Source organism: Mastigoproctus giganteus, chromosome 2 (assembly GCF_048544385.1).
Source record: "Mastigoproctus giganteus isolate SK-2022 chromosome 2, ASM4854438v1, whole genome shotgun sequence".
In the NCBI taxonomy this organism is placed as follows: Eukaryota; Metazoa; Arthropoda; class Arachnida; order Uropygi; family Thelyphonidae; genus Mastigoproctus; species Mastigoproctus giganteus.
The window spans coordinates 72,067,689-72,084,684 of record NC_143576.1 but is presented as its reverse complement, the minus strand read 5'-3'; the positions used below and the strand labels follow the sequence as shown (position 1 = coordinate 72,084,684).

Genomic DNA, 16,996 nt, shown 5'->3' with positions numbered 1-16,996 from the left:
GATATCAGAGACGTGGTGTCACACAGATATAAGGGATGCAGAACTGCAATTTGGGGAGTACAACGTCTACAGAAAGGATAGACAGGATAGGAAGGGGGAGGGGTTATGCTATTAGTTAAGAAACACATGAAAACCAAGGAAGTGAAGCCAGTCGACATCGCTGGACAGTGCAGTGTTGAGTCAGTTTGGTGTGACATAAGCATTGGGAGATCAAAATTGAGAATAGGAGTGTGCTATAGGCCTAATGACTCTGATGAGTATAATAAGGAACTGTACAGGGAAATAGAGTGGCCCAGTAAATCAGAGAGTCTTATAATGGGAGATTTTAATTTCCCAGATATTGACTGGAATTTGGGGGCTGGTTACTCAAACACTAGCAGGGCTTTTGTGGATTTATTGGATGATTGTTTTCTAAATCAGCATGTTCGGGAGGCAACTAGAGGGAGTAATACTCTTGATTTGATTATCAGCAGTGATTCTTCATGCATTAAGAATCTGCAGATAAATGAACCACTAGGTGGCAGTGATCACAGTGTGCTGAAGTGGGATTTACTCAAAGAGGTAACTACCATTAGGGGTAAAGGGAAGGGTTATTGCTTCCGTAAAGGCGATTACGATGGACTGAGACAGTATTTAAATTCTATACAGTGGGACCAACTGATGATGTTACCAACAGCAAATTCAAAATGGGAAGCATTCAAAGAACTTATCTTGGAAGCTACTAGGCTTTACATACCAACTAAGAAATATTGTTCAAGATTTAAGCCAAAATGGATGTCAGATGAACTAATGAGGCATATGGTAGAGAAGAAAAATGCATGGGATACTTACAAATTAACACATGACACAGAAGCCTATGATAGATACAAGTTGATATGCAACCAAGTTACAAAGGAGGTTAGGCAGGCGAAGGCAGATTACGAGAAATCCTTGGCAAGGGATGCAAAGAAAAACAGCAAAGAGTTCTTTACTTATGTAAACTCTAGAAGGAAGGGGATGAATCAGATTGGTCCACTTGATATTGATGGGTCAACTGTTGATGATCCTGCTCAGGTAGCTAACAAACTAAATGAATATTTTGCATCGACATTCACACATGAGGAGTTATTCAGCAAGGGGAATGCCAGAGGTGTATTCAACTCTAGCAGTAAGCTACAGAATCTTGAAATAACTGGGAATAAAGTGGAGGAGAAACTGTTGAAGATAAACACAAGAAAGGCACCCGGGGTGGATGGGATCTATCCAGTTATATTAAAGGAGGCAGCAAAGGAAGTAAGCAAACCCTTAGCCATAATTATGAGAGCTTCCTTGGACTCAGGGGAGGCACCCATAGACTGGAAATGTGCAAATGTGACCCAAATTCACAAAGAAGGATCAAAGGCTGACACAAGTAATTATAGACCTGTGAGCTTAACTTCTGTTCCAGGAAAATTAATGGAGGCACTGGTTAAAGAAGCACTGCAGGATCATTTAGACAAGCCTTCAGTTATAGCTCAGACACAGCATGGTTTTGTTAAGGGGAAGTCTTGCCTGACCAACTTGATTGGATACTATGATGCAGTCACAAAAGAACTGGATGCAGGGAATAACTTTCATATTATATACTTGGATCTTAGAAGGGCTTTTGATACTGTTGCACATGGAAGACTGCTACACAAATTGGAGCAGTGTGACATTGGAGGCAAATTGCTGCTATGGATAAAGGGGTGGTTGAGGGGGAGAAGACAGAGAGTGGTAATCAATGGACACTGCTCATCGTGGACTAATGTTATTAGTGGATTCCCTCAGGGCTCAGTGTTGGGTCCATTATTGTTTTCTGTATTTATAAATGATATTGATGATGGTATATCAAGCTTAATGTCTAAGTTTGCAGACGATACAAAGGTTGGCAGGGTTGTCGGTTGAGCAGATGGTCTGAGAGGTGGCAAATGAAGTTTAACATTGACAAATGTAAAGTACTACATATGGGAAACAGCAACCCCAGAGCAACGTATCATCTCTGTGGTACTACACTGACAGTGGTAGAGAATGAAAGGGACTTGGGGGTGGTTGTGCAGGCAGATATGAAGTTCTCTGAGCAGTGCAGACGGGCTGCAAGAGTAGCCCATGGAGTATTGTCAATGATATACAGGAATTTTTCCAGCAGGGATAAGGAGGTGATTATTCCTTTGTATAAGGCAATGGTCAGGCCACACCTAGAGTACTGTATACAGGTCTGGAGGCCTCATTTCAAGAAGGATGTAGAGCTGCTGGAATGAGTACAGAGAAGGGCAACAAGATTAGCGAATGGAACAAAGGGGTGCTCTTACGAAGAAACGCTTAAGTTTTGCAAATTACAGTGTCTGGAGACTAGGCACCAGCGAGGTGATCTGATAGAGGTGTATAAAGCCTTGAATGGTTTAAGCATGCTCAATGCTGATGGGATTCTTCCTCTAGCTCAGAAAAATCACCTGAGAGGGCATAAATTGAAATTGACGAAAGACAGATGTAGGATAGACGTGCGGAAATTTGCCTTTAGCTAGCGGGTGGTTGGTTGGTGGAACAGACTTCCATTCCTTGTGGTGGGGGTTGATAGCCTAAATAAGTTTAAGGCTCAGCTGGACAGGTATTTTGAACGAACAGAGGGGTGAAGTGGAAGTGGGTTTTTTTTTTTTTTTTTTTTTTTTGGCTGATGCTGCATAAAGCTTGCTTTCTTGCATCAAATGCCTCTACTAATGCTAATGCTAATGCTGATTTTTGGGCTGGGAATGAGGTCATGGAATGAAGCCTCATTAGTGTGTGGCATCGTGTACATCCTGGCTTTGTGCTTAATTCCCAAGGACCATTTCCCAGCACTACAGATTTTGTTGAGATGAATCATCTCAGCTTGGATGCAGCTTTTGGTAGTCTGTGATTTGCTTCCAACTTACAGGCTTGCTGAGGTGAGAAGAGCTGCTGATGAAGATTCCCAATTGTTAAAGGGGCTTCTCCTGTAAATGCACTGCAGTGAGTGAGGTTTTCTGAAATTAAGAATGCCATAGCACTTAAAATTCAACCTTCTGCCTTACCTAAATAAATTACTGCTATTAAACACAAAAATAAAACATGATCTAGAAATATTAAGCCGATTGAGAATGCGTCTTTGCACCCTATGCATGTGACCAGAATACGATATTTTCGAAGAATTTGGAAAGTTTGTAAAAACTGGAAACTATGGAAATGCTTTAAATATTATTTTTTCATAGTTTGACTTCATACCCAAACATTCAGTGAGCTGTCAAATTTCATAAATTTTATTGAAATTTTAAAAAAAATAATAATAAATAAATAAAATAATAATAATTTTTTTCCTTTGCAGTAATATTGTCTACATTTATGTATATTATTTGATTCAGTTTCAGCCTTATATAAAGTAATAATCCAAGGATGCTCTCATGAGTGTGGCTAAGGAATTACTTTGTTTGCTGCCTCCTTTAATAATAATGGAGAGATTACATCCACCCCAGGTGCCTTATGTTTGACTTAAAAATTTCTCCTCCACTTTGCTTTCTCTTATTACAGAATCATTTGCTGCCTCTGTAGCCAAGTGGACAGTAGTAGCAGTGCGTAGAACACGCTTCTTGATTAGACCGGGGTTTGAGCCCGTGACCACCAAATACGGAGGATGCGGAAAAGTCAAAGAATGATCACTACATATCCCCGGAGCAATATGGCTGTAGTTGCTAATGCTCCTAAAAACCAAATAATAACAATAACAACAACAACTACAGAATTATTTAGATCCCTGTTAGAGTTTATTAATCTTCTATCCTCCACTTCTCTACAGAATTCCTCATGTGTGAATGTAGATGCGAAATACTCATTCAGTTTGTTAGCTTTCTGCACAGGATCATCAACAGAGAACCATGTATTTTGAGTGGATCATTCTGATTCACCCCCTTCCTTCTAGAGTTTATGTAAGTAAAGATGTCTTTGCATCCTTTGCCAGATATTTCTTATAATCTGTCTTCGCTTGCCTAACCTCCTTTGTGACTGAATTACAGCCTAGTTTATATGAGGTGTGACAAAGTTTCGAGAATAATTTTGTTTCCGTCAAAGTTGCCAAACTGTAAACCATTACGTCCTCCCTCTGTGTAGCCTGAACCTCCCCCTCTATCTGCATGGAAAAGGTAAATGTCATCAGTCATTTCAGTCACTGTACAAGTTGGTTCGTTTAAAGACTTGTTTTAGTTCTGTGTTATGTGAAAAATGGAACAGAATTTAGAGCAAAGAATTGTAATAAATTTTTAGTGAAAAGTGGCAAATCGTCAACGTATGTTTATGAAAAGTTGACCAGAGTTTATGGAAATGATACCATGTTGAAACCATGCCTTTTCAATTGGGCAAAACAGTTTCGATTTTTCCCAATTTACATTACTTTGGTTTTATTGATATTAATATTAATTCCATAATTGTTTCTTGCTTTATTGATGTTATTTAATATGTTTTTTTAGTTGTCCTTTGGTTTCTGTTAAAATCACAATATCATCTGAATATTTTGTGGTTTTTATTTTTTCTATTTATTATTGTGCCTCGTTTTTCTTCAGTTGGCTTTCATTAGTTCTTCTAGGTAGATATTAAATAGATATGGGGATAAGGGACATCCCTGCATGACTCTAATGCGCCAATAAAATCTAAACCAACTAACCAACCAACCTGCATGACTCTTTCTCTATTTCAAATTCTCTGTTTTAAGGTTGTGAATTTTACTGTTGCTCTTGTATTTTTGTAGAAATTGTTTACAAACATGATTATTTCTTGATCAAGTGTAATTTTTTATAATTGCTTCATTACATTTTCTCTGTTTACAGAGTCAAATACCTGCTTGAAATCGATGAAGCACAGATAAAGAGGTTTCTTCTGATTCCAATGTTTTTCTGCAGTGATGTTTAGTGTGAATATTTGGTCTCTTTTTGATCTGTCTTTTCCAAATCCTGCTTGTTCTTCCTCTATTGTTTCTTCATATATTTTAAGTATCCTGTAATTCTTATAAATTGTAAGATTCTTATAAATAATTTTTATATATGGTTTAAAAGGGTAATGGGTCTGTAATTCTGACAATTTTCTTTATCTCCTATTTTGTGTATAGGTACAATTATTCCAATTTTCAAGTCTTCTGGTATATCACCTGTAAATAAAATTAGATTAAAGAATTGTGCAAGATGTTTTAACATTGCATCGCCTCCGAATTTCCATAGTTCTGCTTGTGTACCGTAATTTCCGGGTGCCTTGTTATTCTTCATTTGGCTAATTCCTTTCTAGGCTTTTTCTTTTTGTCATTGAGGGTGCTTTAGCTTAGGCAAGAGCCCTTTTTCTTTCCCCGTTGGACAAGGTTTAGTAATATTCTTTCCATATTTTTTAAATTTCTTTCATGTTTCCTGTTTTTATATTGTGTTTATTTTTCATCATCAGTGTTTTCACATTGTATGTTTTAGGAGTTCCTTTATAACCGGTAAGTTGTTTATGAGTTGTGGCATTTATTTGTCTCTTTAAAGAGCTTTGCTTTATCTTCCAACCATTTCCTTTCAGCAGCTTTACAAAAAAAAAAAAAAAAAAAAAAAATGGAGAACCTATGTAAAGGTTTTTTTTTTTTTTTTTTTTTTATTTAGGAGGTTTTCCATTTGTATTTTTTCCGTCTGTATGTCTAAAATTTCTGTTGTAATCCAAGGATTATTTGGTTTTGGTTTAGTTTCCAAGGTTTCTAAAGCACCATCTTTAGTCATTTGTTTAGTTTGCGCCCATATATTTTCCACAGATGATGAATAGTTTATATCTTTTAATTTTTCTTGTAGTGTTTTCCCATAAATTTCCTTTATTTTATTTTCAGATCTTGATGTGTTTAGTATTGTTCTGTTGTTAATTATAGTGTTTTTAAATTTCCATTTAATTGTGGCTGCTAGCAGTTCATGGTCAGTGTCAAAATCCGTACTTCTAAGAATTTTAACATTTTGAAGAATCATTTCCAGTTTTTCTTTATTAAAATGTAGTCAGTGCAGTTTTTTGTATTTCCGTCTGGTGATGTCCATGTATATTTAGGTTGAGATCTGTGGTAGAACAGTGTGACAGTGATGAATAGTTTTTTTTTTTTTTTTTTCCCTTCTTTGTAAAAGTTGTGAGTTCTTCTCGCTCATTTCTGCCTCCTATCCCGAACGTTATAGAACGTCCCTAAGTCTGTCAAAAAGCCTCCAACTTTTGCATTAGTCTCCCATTATTATTAAACTATCTTTTTTGTTTGTGTTATCTATGGTTTCTTGTAGGTCTGAATAGAAGGAAGCTGTCTCTGTGTCATCAGGTGAGGAGTCTGGGAGTCATGGTCAGTGTCAAAATCCGTACTTCTAAGGATTTTAACATTTTGAATGAATCTTGAATAATCCCCGGGAATCTTCATAAAAATAATCCCCGGGGATTATTTTTATGAAGATTCTTTTTTCTTTACCTTTTATTCTTAAACTTGTCATTCTTGAGCTGTGTGGGTGAATTTCTATTATTGAATTTAATAGATGTTTCTTTAATAGGAAAGAAACTCCTCTATGTGTTTTGTCTTTTCTCTCTGAGTAAAATTTTCTTTCTTCTGTCATATCCAGTGTTCCTTCTTTGTACAGTCTATCTCTTTGACATTCCTAAGATATACTATTTGATCTTTTTCAATTTTTCTCTACCAGTTTTATTTTCCCAGGCTTGTAAAGCAATCTTATGTTTAGTGTTGAGAGATACATTTTGGTTTTGGCTGACCACATAGCTTTCTTCACAGCTGTCCTCCCTGGTCTAAGAACAGCCACGTCAGTTACCCTGGACATTGCATGAATGTTTATCTGACAATGGCTGAGATCCATAGTGTTTAAGGCAAATAATGCAGCTGGCTTGCCATTCGCCAGCTGCGTAGTCCACAATTTAGATGGGACCAGCATCTTGGAAGAGTGACAGACTTCCACTGTAGCTGAAGATAGATCCTCCATCTTTACCTGTAACCCAGGCAGGGGCCCATCCCAGGTACTGTTGGCCGTAGCCAGCAGAGCCTGCATGTTTTTTTTTTTTTTTGTTCTCGAGGTATGCTAACCCCCAGCCCAAGGGCCTTGGAAACGGCAATGGCACAGTTGACAATTAATAAGTTTGAAAAATTTAATTGGTCAATTGACAACACTACACTAAGCTAACAGATTCCTTAAATGGAGTGATACATATTACGCTATCAAGTTTTACATTCACCTTACGCTATGAAGTTCGAGATATATGCTACGCTATACTGTACAATCTAATATACTATAACAGTGGGAGCAAGTATCGAATGGATAAAGGTTCTATGTATATTAAGTAAAATCTCTAGCTAAATTCAAAATAAACCAAGGAGCATGACTAGGATTATAAAACTACTTGTAGAAAATAAATTGATATGACACTTAAGTCAATAAAATGGCAAAAATTTATCAAAAACATCCCTTTGCTGGAGCTGAAAATTCTTTTTCCACACATGTACATCATGCCTACCTGTTGTTGAGTTGTATACTTCCTTAATGATATTAAGAGTAGGAGACCGGCGGAATTACTTAACAAGTACAGGTCACTGTTGAAAAAAACGTGAATTAGGGTTGAATTTGAATTAGGGTTGAATTACTGCTATTAAACACAAAAATAAAACATGATCTAGAAATTTTAAGCCGATTGAGAATGCGTCTTTGGACCCTATGCATGTGACCTGAATACGATTTTTCCGAAGAATTTGGAAAGTTTGTAAAAACTGGAAACTATGGAAATGCTTTACATATTATTTTTTCATAGTTTGACTACATACCCAAACATTCAGTGAGCTGTCAAATTTCATAAATTTTATTAAAATTTAAAAAAAAATAATAATAAATAAATAAAATAATAATAATTTTTTCCCTTTGCAGTAATATTGTCTACATTTATGTATATTATTTGATTCAGTTTCAGCCTTATATAAAGTAATAATCCAAGGATGCTCTCATGAGTGTGGCTAAGGAATTACTTACTTTGTAATTCAGAGTGTCTGCAATTCTGCCCAGACAGGATAGGAGGGAGTATATGATGAGAACCCTGTCGATCAATTCGGCCCTGGAAAGATTGTGCAAGGCTCAAGGGGTAGAATTTTTTTCAGCTTGGTCTGTACTTGTTAACAGGAGAGACTGCTTCTACAGGGATGGGATACACTTAAATAGAAAGGGTGCAAGAATGTTTGCTGATGCTATCGAGGCAGTGTTAGATGGGTCAGAAAACTGTTAGATTGGGGGGTGGAATACAAGGACTAATTGATTAACACGTAGCCACTGGCAGAGGTTAAAGTGATTCTTGCATTGCTTCTATTGGAATGATCCGCAGCCTGGAAAATAAGATGCAGGATATTTCAGAGACTGCTGGGAATCATTGGGGTAAAAGTAAACACATAGGTTGTGTTAGGGTAGCTAAGAAAAAGAACAGGTGCATGTATACTTGCTTGTACACCAATGCTAGGAGTTTAGTAAATAAATTTGATGAATTTGAGGTATTGCTCAAAACATCAAAGGCAGATATATTGTTGGGATATCAGAGACATGGTGTCACACAGATATAAGGAATGCAGAACTGGAATTTGGGTAGTACTTCTACAGAAAGGATAGACTGGATAGGAAGGGAGGAGGGGTTATGCTATTAGTTAAGAAATACATAAAATCCAAGGAAGCGAAGCCAGTCGACATCACTGGACAGTGCAGTGTCGAGTCAGTTTGGTGTGAAATAAGCATTAGGAGATCAAAATTGAGAGTAGGAGTGTACTATAGGCCTAATGACTCTGATGAGTATAATAAGGAACTGTACAGGGAAATAGAGTGGCCCAGTAAATCAGAGAGTCTTATAATGGGGGATTTTAATTTCCCAGATATTGACTGGAATTTGAGGGCTGGTCACTCACACACTAGCAAGGCTTTTGTGGATTTATTGGATGATTGTTTTCTACATCAGCATATTCGGGAGGCAACTAGAGCGAGTAATACTCTTGATTTGATTATCAGTAGTGATTCTTCATGCATTAAGAATCTGCAGATAAATGAACCACCAGGTGGCAGTGATCAGAGTGTGCTGAAGTGGGATTTACTCAAAGAGGTAACTACCATTAGGGGTAAAGGGAAGGGTTATTGCTTTCGTAAAGTTGACTACAATGGGCTGAGACAGTATTTAAATTCTATACAGTGGGACCAACTGATGATGTCACCAACAGCAAATTCAAAATGGGAAGCATTCAAAGAACTTATCTTGGATGCTACTAGGCTTTACATACCAACTAAGAAATATTGTTCAAGGTATTGTTTAGGCCTAAATGGATATGAGATGAACTAATGAGACATATGGCAGAGAAGAAAAATGCATGGGATACATACAATTTAACATGTGACACAGAAGCCTATGATAGATACAAGTTGATCTGTAATGAAGTTACAAAGGAGGTTAGGCAGGTGAAGGCAGATTACGAGAAATCTTTGGCAAGGGATGCAAAGAAAAACAGCAAAGAGTTCTTTACTTATGTAAACTCTAGAAGGAAGGGGATGAATCAGATTGGTCCACTTGATATTAATGGGTCAACTGTTGATGATCCTGCTCAGGTAGCTAACAAACTAAATGAATATTTTGCATTGACATTCACACATGAGGAGTTATTCAGCGAGGGGAATGCCAGAGGTGAATTCAACACTGGCAGTAAGCTAGAGAATCTTGTAATAACTGAGAGTAAAGTGGAGGAGAAATTGTTGAAGATAAACACAAGGAAGGCACCTGGGGTGGATGGGATCTATCCAGTTATATTAAAGGAGGCAGCAAAGGAAGTAAGCAAACCCTTAGCCATAATTATGAGAGCTTCCTTGGACTCGGGGAGGTACCCATGGACTGGAGATGTGCAAATGTGACCCCAATTCACAAAGTAGGATCAAAGGCTGACACAAGTAATTATAGACCTATGAGTTTAACTTCTATTCCCGGAAAATTGATGGAGGCACTGGTTAAAGAAGCAGTGCAGGATCATCTAGACAAGACTTCAGTTATAGCTCAGACACAGCATGGTTTTGTTAAGCGCAAGTCTTGCCTGACCAATTTGATTGGATACTATGATGCAGTCAGAAAAGAACTGGATGCAGGGAATAACTTTGATATTATATACTTGGATCTTAGAAAGGCTTTTGATACTGTTGCACATCGAAGACTGCTGCACAAATTGGAGCAGTGTGGCATTGAAGGCAAATTGCTGCTATGGATAAAGGGGTGGTTGAGGGGGAGAAGACAGAGAGTGGTAATCAATGGACACTGCTCATCGTGGACTAATGTTATTAGTGGAGTCTCTCAGGGTTCAGTATTGGGTCCATTATTGTTTTCTGTATTTATAAATGATATTGATGATGGTATATCAAGCTTAATGTCCAAGTTTGTAGACGATACGAAGGTTGGCAGGGTTGTCAAGGACACTACTCACACTATGCTGCTGCAACAGAATCCGGAAAGGTTGTTCAGATGGGCTGAGAGGTGCAAATGAAGTTTAACCTTGACAAATGTAAAGTACTACATATGGGAAACAGCAACATATCAACTCTTTGTACTACACTGACAGTGGTAGAGAATGAAAGGGACTTGGGGGTGGTTGTGCAGGCAGATATGAAGTTCTCTGAGCAGTGCAGACGGGCTGCAAGATTAGCTCATGTTGTATTGTCAATGATATATAGGAATTTTTCTAGCAGGGAGAAGGAGGTGATTATTCCTTTGTATAAGGCAATGGTCAGGCCACACCTAGAGTACTGTATACAGGCCTGAAGGCCTCATTTCAAGAAGGATGTAGAGTTGCTGGAATGAGTACAGAGAAGGGAAACAAGATTAGTGAATGGAACAAAGGGGTGCTCTTACGAAGAAAGGTTTAAGTTTTGCAAATTACAGTGTCTGAGAATAGGCACCAGCGAGGTGATCTGAGAGAGGTGTATAAAGCCTTGAATGGTTTGAGCATGCTCAATGCTGATGGGATTCTTCCTCTTGCTCAGAATAATCACCTGAGAGGGCATAAATTCAAATTGAGGAAAGACAGATGTAGGATAGACTTGCGGAAATATGCCTTTAGCCAGCGGGTGGTTGGTTGGTGGAACAGACTTCCATCCCTTGTCGTGGAAGTTGATAGCCTAAATAAGTTTAAGGCTCAGCTGGACAGGTATTTTGAACGAACAGAGGGGTGAAGTGGAAGTGGTTATTTTTTATTTATTTATTTTTTTATTTATTTTTATTTATTTATTTTTTTTTTGGCTGATGCTCCATAAGCTTGCTTTTTTGCATTAAATGCCTCTACTAATGCTAATGCTATATATAGATCATGAATTGTATAACTCATGACCTATATATAGGAAGTATACAACTATACACATGAGTTGTATAACTGACCTATATATAGGTCAGTTATATGCTTGGTCCAAACTGTGTTTACACCAGTAAAATTATTGGTTGTTGTGATTAGTGAATGTAATTTAATTAAATATTATATAAATGAATAAAATGTGAATGAGTCAAAAAAAAAAAAAAAAGTTGTTTTAGTAAAAACTAAGACAGGGGTAGTTATGTTCTTACCTCACTTTAAAGAAACTAAAATTAGATAAACGTTGGCTGTGGTTTATGCAAGAAAGATGACATGAAAGTCCAATCAGCAGACCCACAAGAGCAGCGTCAAAGAAAAGGCTTTATTCTAACGTCAAAAGGTTGATATGCAGAAAACATTTTAGGAAAAAAAAAAATCTCCGTGTATTGAGTATTAGCTACACAGAAATTGGTAGCAGTTTTTAGTGATTTATCAATAGAGGAAAAATTGATATAGTAGTAGTAGCGGCGTGTGATGCAAGAAAGCAAGTATATGAGCTTATGCAGCATCAGCCAAAAAAAAAAAAAAAAAAAAATCACACCATTCTCTCCAAATGCCTGTCCAGTTCCTCCTTAAATTTATTTAACCTATCAACTTCCACAACGACAGATGGAAGTTTTTCCAGCAATTAACCACCCGCTGGCTAAAGGCAAATTTCCACACATCTATTCTACATCTGTCTTTTCTTAATTTGAATTTATGCTCCCTTAGGTTCGTAATCTGAACAAGTAGAAGGTCCCATCAGAATTCAGCGTGCTCAATGCATTCAAGGCCTTATACATCTCAATCAAATCACCGCGCAGGTGCCTAGTCTCCAGCCACTGCAATTTGCAGAACTTAAGCCTCTCTTGGTAAGAGGATCCCTTCATTCCCCTCACCAATCTTGTTGCCATGCTCAAGCAAATCTAAATCCTTTATAAAATTAGGCCTTGAGACGTGTACGCAGTACTCAAAGTGTGGTCTGACCATTGCCTTATACAGAGGGACAATCACCTCCTTTTCCCTGCTAGCAAAATTTTTATATATATTTTTAACAATTCCCCATGACCTGCCCTGGCAGCCTGTCTGCATTGCTCAGAAAACTTCATATCTGACTGCACAATTACTGCCAGGTCTTTTTTCATTTTCTACCACCTCAAGTGTAGGACCACAGAGTTGGTACGTTTCTCTGGGGTTACTTCTATCCATATGCAGTACTTTGCATTTGTCAAGGTTAAACTTCAGTTGCCACTTCTTAGACCATCTGCCCAAATTATCTAGATCCTGTTGCAGTAGCACACTGCCATTACTGTCATTAACAACCCTGCCAACCTTTGTATCATCTGCAAACTTCGACACTAAGCCTGATATACTTCATCAATATCATTGATAAATATACAAAACAACAGAGGACCCAACACCGAACCCCGTGGGACTCCACTAATAGCATTAGTCCACGAAGAGCAGCACCCATTAATTACCACCCTCTGTCTTTTCCCACTCAATCATCCTTTTATCCATTGTAGCAACTTACCTTTAATACCATTCTGCTCCAATTTGTATAATAGTTTTCCATGCGCAACAGTGTCATAAGCTTTCTTGAAATCCAAATATATGATTTAAAAATTATTTTTTGCATTCAGTTCTTTTGTAACCACATCATAATATCCTATCAAATTTGTCAGACAAGACTTTCCTTTAACAAACCCATGCTGTGTCTGAATTATTGCTGCAGTCTTGTCTAGATGATCCTGCAATGCATCTTTAACCAGTGACTCCATTATTTTACTTAGAACAGAAGTTAAACTAACATGTCTGTAATTACTTGTGTCACCCTTTGATCCCCCTTTGTGAATTGGGGATATATTTGCACATATCCAGTCCGTGGGGACCTCCCCTGAGTCCAAGGATGCTCTCATAATTATGGCTAAGGGTTTGCTTAGTTTCTTTGCCGCCTCCTTTAATATAACTGGATAAATACCATCCACTCCTTTTGCCTTTCAAAAATTGTTTACTTCAACAATTTCTTCTCCACTTTGCTTTCAGTTATTACAAAATCATTAAGCACCCTGCTACAATTTGATAAACTTCTGCCATCTTCAAACCGTAACAACTCCTCATGTGTGAATGTAGATGCAAAATACTCATTCAGTTCGTTTGCTATCTGAGCAGGATCATCAACAGTTGAACCATCGATATCAAGTGGACCAATTAGATTCATCCCCTTCCTTTTAGAGTTTATATAAGTAAAGAAATCCTTGCTGTTTTTCTTAGCGTCTTTTGCCAAAGATTTCTCGTAATCTGACGTTTGCCTGCCTAACCTCCTTTGTGACCTGATTACAGAATAGCTTATATCTGCCATAGGCTTCTGAGTCGCTTGATAATTTATATGCACCCCTTGCATTTTTCTTCTCTGTCACAAGTCCCATTAGTTCATTTGATAACCATTTAGGCCTTAGCCTTGAACAATATTTCTTAATAGGTATGAAACTTTTAGTAGCTTCCACGATTAATTCCTTGAATGCTTCCCACTTAGAACTTACTCAGTTGAGACCATGTACTCACCTTTACGGAAGCAAAAAACCCTTTCCTTTACACCCTTGATGGTAATTATATCTTTAAGTAAATCCCACATCAGTACGCTGTGATCACTGCCACCTAGTGGTTCCTTTATCTGCAAATTCTTAATACACGAATGATCACTGCTGATAACCAGATCAAGAGTATTACCCTCTCTGGTTGCCTCTCGAACATGCTGCTGCAGAAAACAATCGTCCAATAAATCCAAAAGTCTGACTAGTGTTTGAGTGACCAACCCACAAGTTCCAGTCAATATCTGGGAGTTAAAATCTGCCGTTGTGAGATATTCTGATTTACTAGCCCACACTATTTCTCTGTACAACTGTTCATTGTACTCATTCGAGTCATTAGGCCTATAACACACTCCTCCTCTTATTTTTGCTTTCGCAGTGCTTATGTCACACCAAACTGACTCAACAGTGCACTGTTGTTCTATATCAACTGGATGCACTTCTTTTGAATTTGTTTTTCTTAATTAACAGCATAACACCTCCTCCCTCCATATCCTGTCTATCCTTTCTGTACACATTGTACTCCCCAAATTCCAATTCTAATATCAGTGTGACACTATGTCTCTGATATCCCAATAATATCCGCCTTTGATGTCTTGACCAACACCTCAAATTCATCAAATTTATTTTCTATACTTCTACCATTGGTATACATGCAAGCATACGTGCACCTATTCCTAGTTACCCTAACACATCCCATATACCAACCTGTTTCACGATGACTGCTATTAGCCCCTGAAACCCCCAACACCCCTCGCTCCAGGTCGCTACTTATTCTAATAGAAGTTGTGCAAGAATCACTTTCACCTCTGCCTGCGGCTACTGTTAAACTATGTCTGTGAATCCCCCCCCCCCAAGCTAACAGTTTTCCGACCCACCCAACACTGCCTTGATAGTATCAGCAAATATTCTTGCATACTTTCTATTTAAGTGGATCCCATCCCTGTAGAAGCAGTCTCTTCTGTTAACAGACCACGCTGAAAAAATTTTTTACCCCTTGAGCCTCGCACATTTCCTCCAGGGCCAAACTGATCGACAAGGCTCTCATCATGTACTACCTCCTATCGTGTCTGGGCAGAATTGCAGACACTCTCTAATTTAACCCTGACTCACAACTTTTTTGCAACCTTGACCTGTACTTGTTAAGTAAATCTGCAGATCTCCTACTCTTAATGTCATTGGTGCCAACGTGTACAACAATATCACCTTTTGTGCCTTTAAAAGATGATATATGCACAACGTCATCTACTTTTACTCCTGGCAGACATGCCCTTGTCTTGTTCCATGTATCCTTTTTGCACAATATATTCCCCGTCTCCCTGACAATAGAGTCACCAACAATAACTAGTTCCTTTGGGACCAGTGCATTCAGCCTTGGAGATTGCTGCTGTGTTGCCTGGTGCCCAGGAGTGAGCTTTGGTGTTGAGTTGGGCAGCTGAGAGTTTGACGGGCCCCTCATATTAATTTCTTCGAGGGCATCTACCCTACACCTCAAGCTCTCATAGACGCCCAGTAGAACGCTGAGTTGATGCCTAATTTCTAGACACTCTCTGCACCTGGCACACACAAAGACATCCTCCTTGGCTAGATCATGTTCTGTTCCAGAGAGTTCGGCAAACATTTCACAAGTTGCACATTCTTTTAGGCTGTGATGCATTGGAGAATTGCCCCCCCTCAGTTCTCCCCCGAGTCACAGCGCTCCTGCCACTTTGTGCCCGTTGCTTTGCTGCTCTGGTCTGGGGCATGATATTTTAAATTAATAAGATCAATAAATTTAATTAATTAATTCTCAATACTACGCTATCTAATAGAATCCTAATTGCAGTTATGCATATTACGCTATATAATTATACGTTAGAGCTGCCTAGTTTTCACAATTATAAATTTGAATTCCCTACTAGTCTATACAAAAACAATGGCTGCAAGATTCGAACAAAATAAAGGTTGTACGGATATTAAGTAGTAATCTACAAAATCTCTTTATCTAAATTAAAAATAAAAATAACCAGCGTAAGTGTAACTATAAGAATACATATAAAGTACAATTTAAAATAACAATTAGGTAAATAAAAAGGCAAACACTTATTATTGGTTTTTTGGAGCCTGTAATTCACAGCTGTAATTTTTAGAGAGAGTCAGGGCCCTCTTCTGTGATCAAGTCCACAATTTCAGTGAAACAGGTCTAAAATTATAAGATGTTACTTATGAAAATGATGGGGCAGAAAAAAAAAAAAAATGCCTGGAGCAGCAAGCTACAAAAGTTCCAAAAATGAAACAGAATGATGGTAGCCATCTACAGCAGTGCAACTGTAACTCACAAATTGCCACTTCTCATTGTAGCTGAATCAATTAATCCTAGAGCTTTTAAAAATTATAAATTGTTCTTTTCCAGTTTTCCACCATGCACAGAAATCATCATTAATGGACTCTAAAATTATTTAAAGAATGATATTTTGATAAATTTGTACCCTCTGTAAAGGAATTGAAGAAAATAAACTTACCTGAAATCAGCTCATGGATCAAGAGTTCTACAATGTCTAAACAGACAACATAGGTTAAATTTTGAGTTATTTTTTTCCCCAGAAAATAAATTCCTACAACTGTGCTTTAACATTAATTAATCCTCAGTCATTAATAAACACACTTATTTTTCCTAAAGTCACCATTTTCTATGCACTTCCACTATCTCTGAGTCAGACTATTCTAATTATGTAAAAGGCATTACATTTGGTCCAGAGGGCTTCGCGAACACAGTGCTTGAGCTGGTCGTCGTCTGTAAAATGGGTTCCACGGAGTGCATCCTTCAGCAGGCTGAAGAGATGATAGTGATAGTCAGAAGGTGCAAGATCCAGGCTATGAGAGGGATGAAGTAGAACAGTACTCCAACAATAGGCCTTCGCAAAATTGGAGTACAATTTTACCAAGGCCGCCATTGTGTACAGACTGGTGTTGGGTTGTGCCTGGTCATGGAGAAGAAGAAACTGATTAAGGTTTTTGTCCAGTCAAACTGTGCTGATGAGGGCTTTCAACTTTTTCA

General features: G+C 38.0%; 1 protein-coding gene across 3 annotated transcripts in view; it reads left to right on the top strand.

Annotated features, from left to right (window-relative positions):
• Crag (DENN domain-containing protein Crag) overlaps window positions 1–16,996 on the top strand; it is an 878,555-nt gene that overhangs the window by 396,369 nt on the left and 465,190 nt on the right. The gene's annotated exons all lie outside the window — the stretch shown is intronic.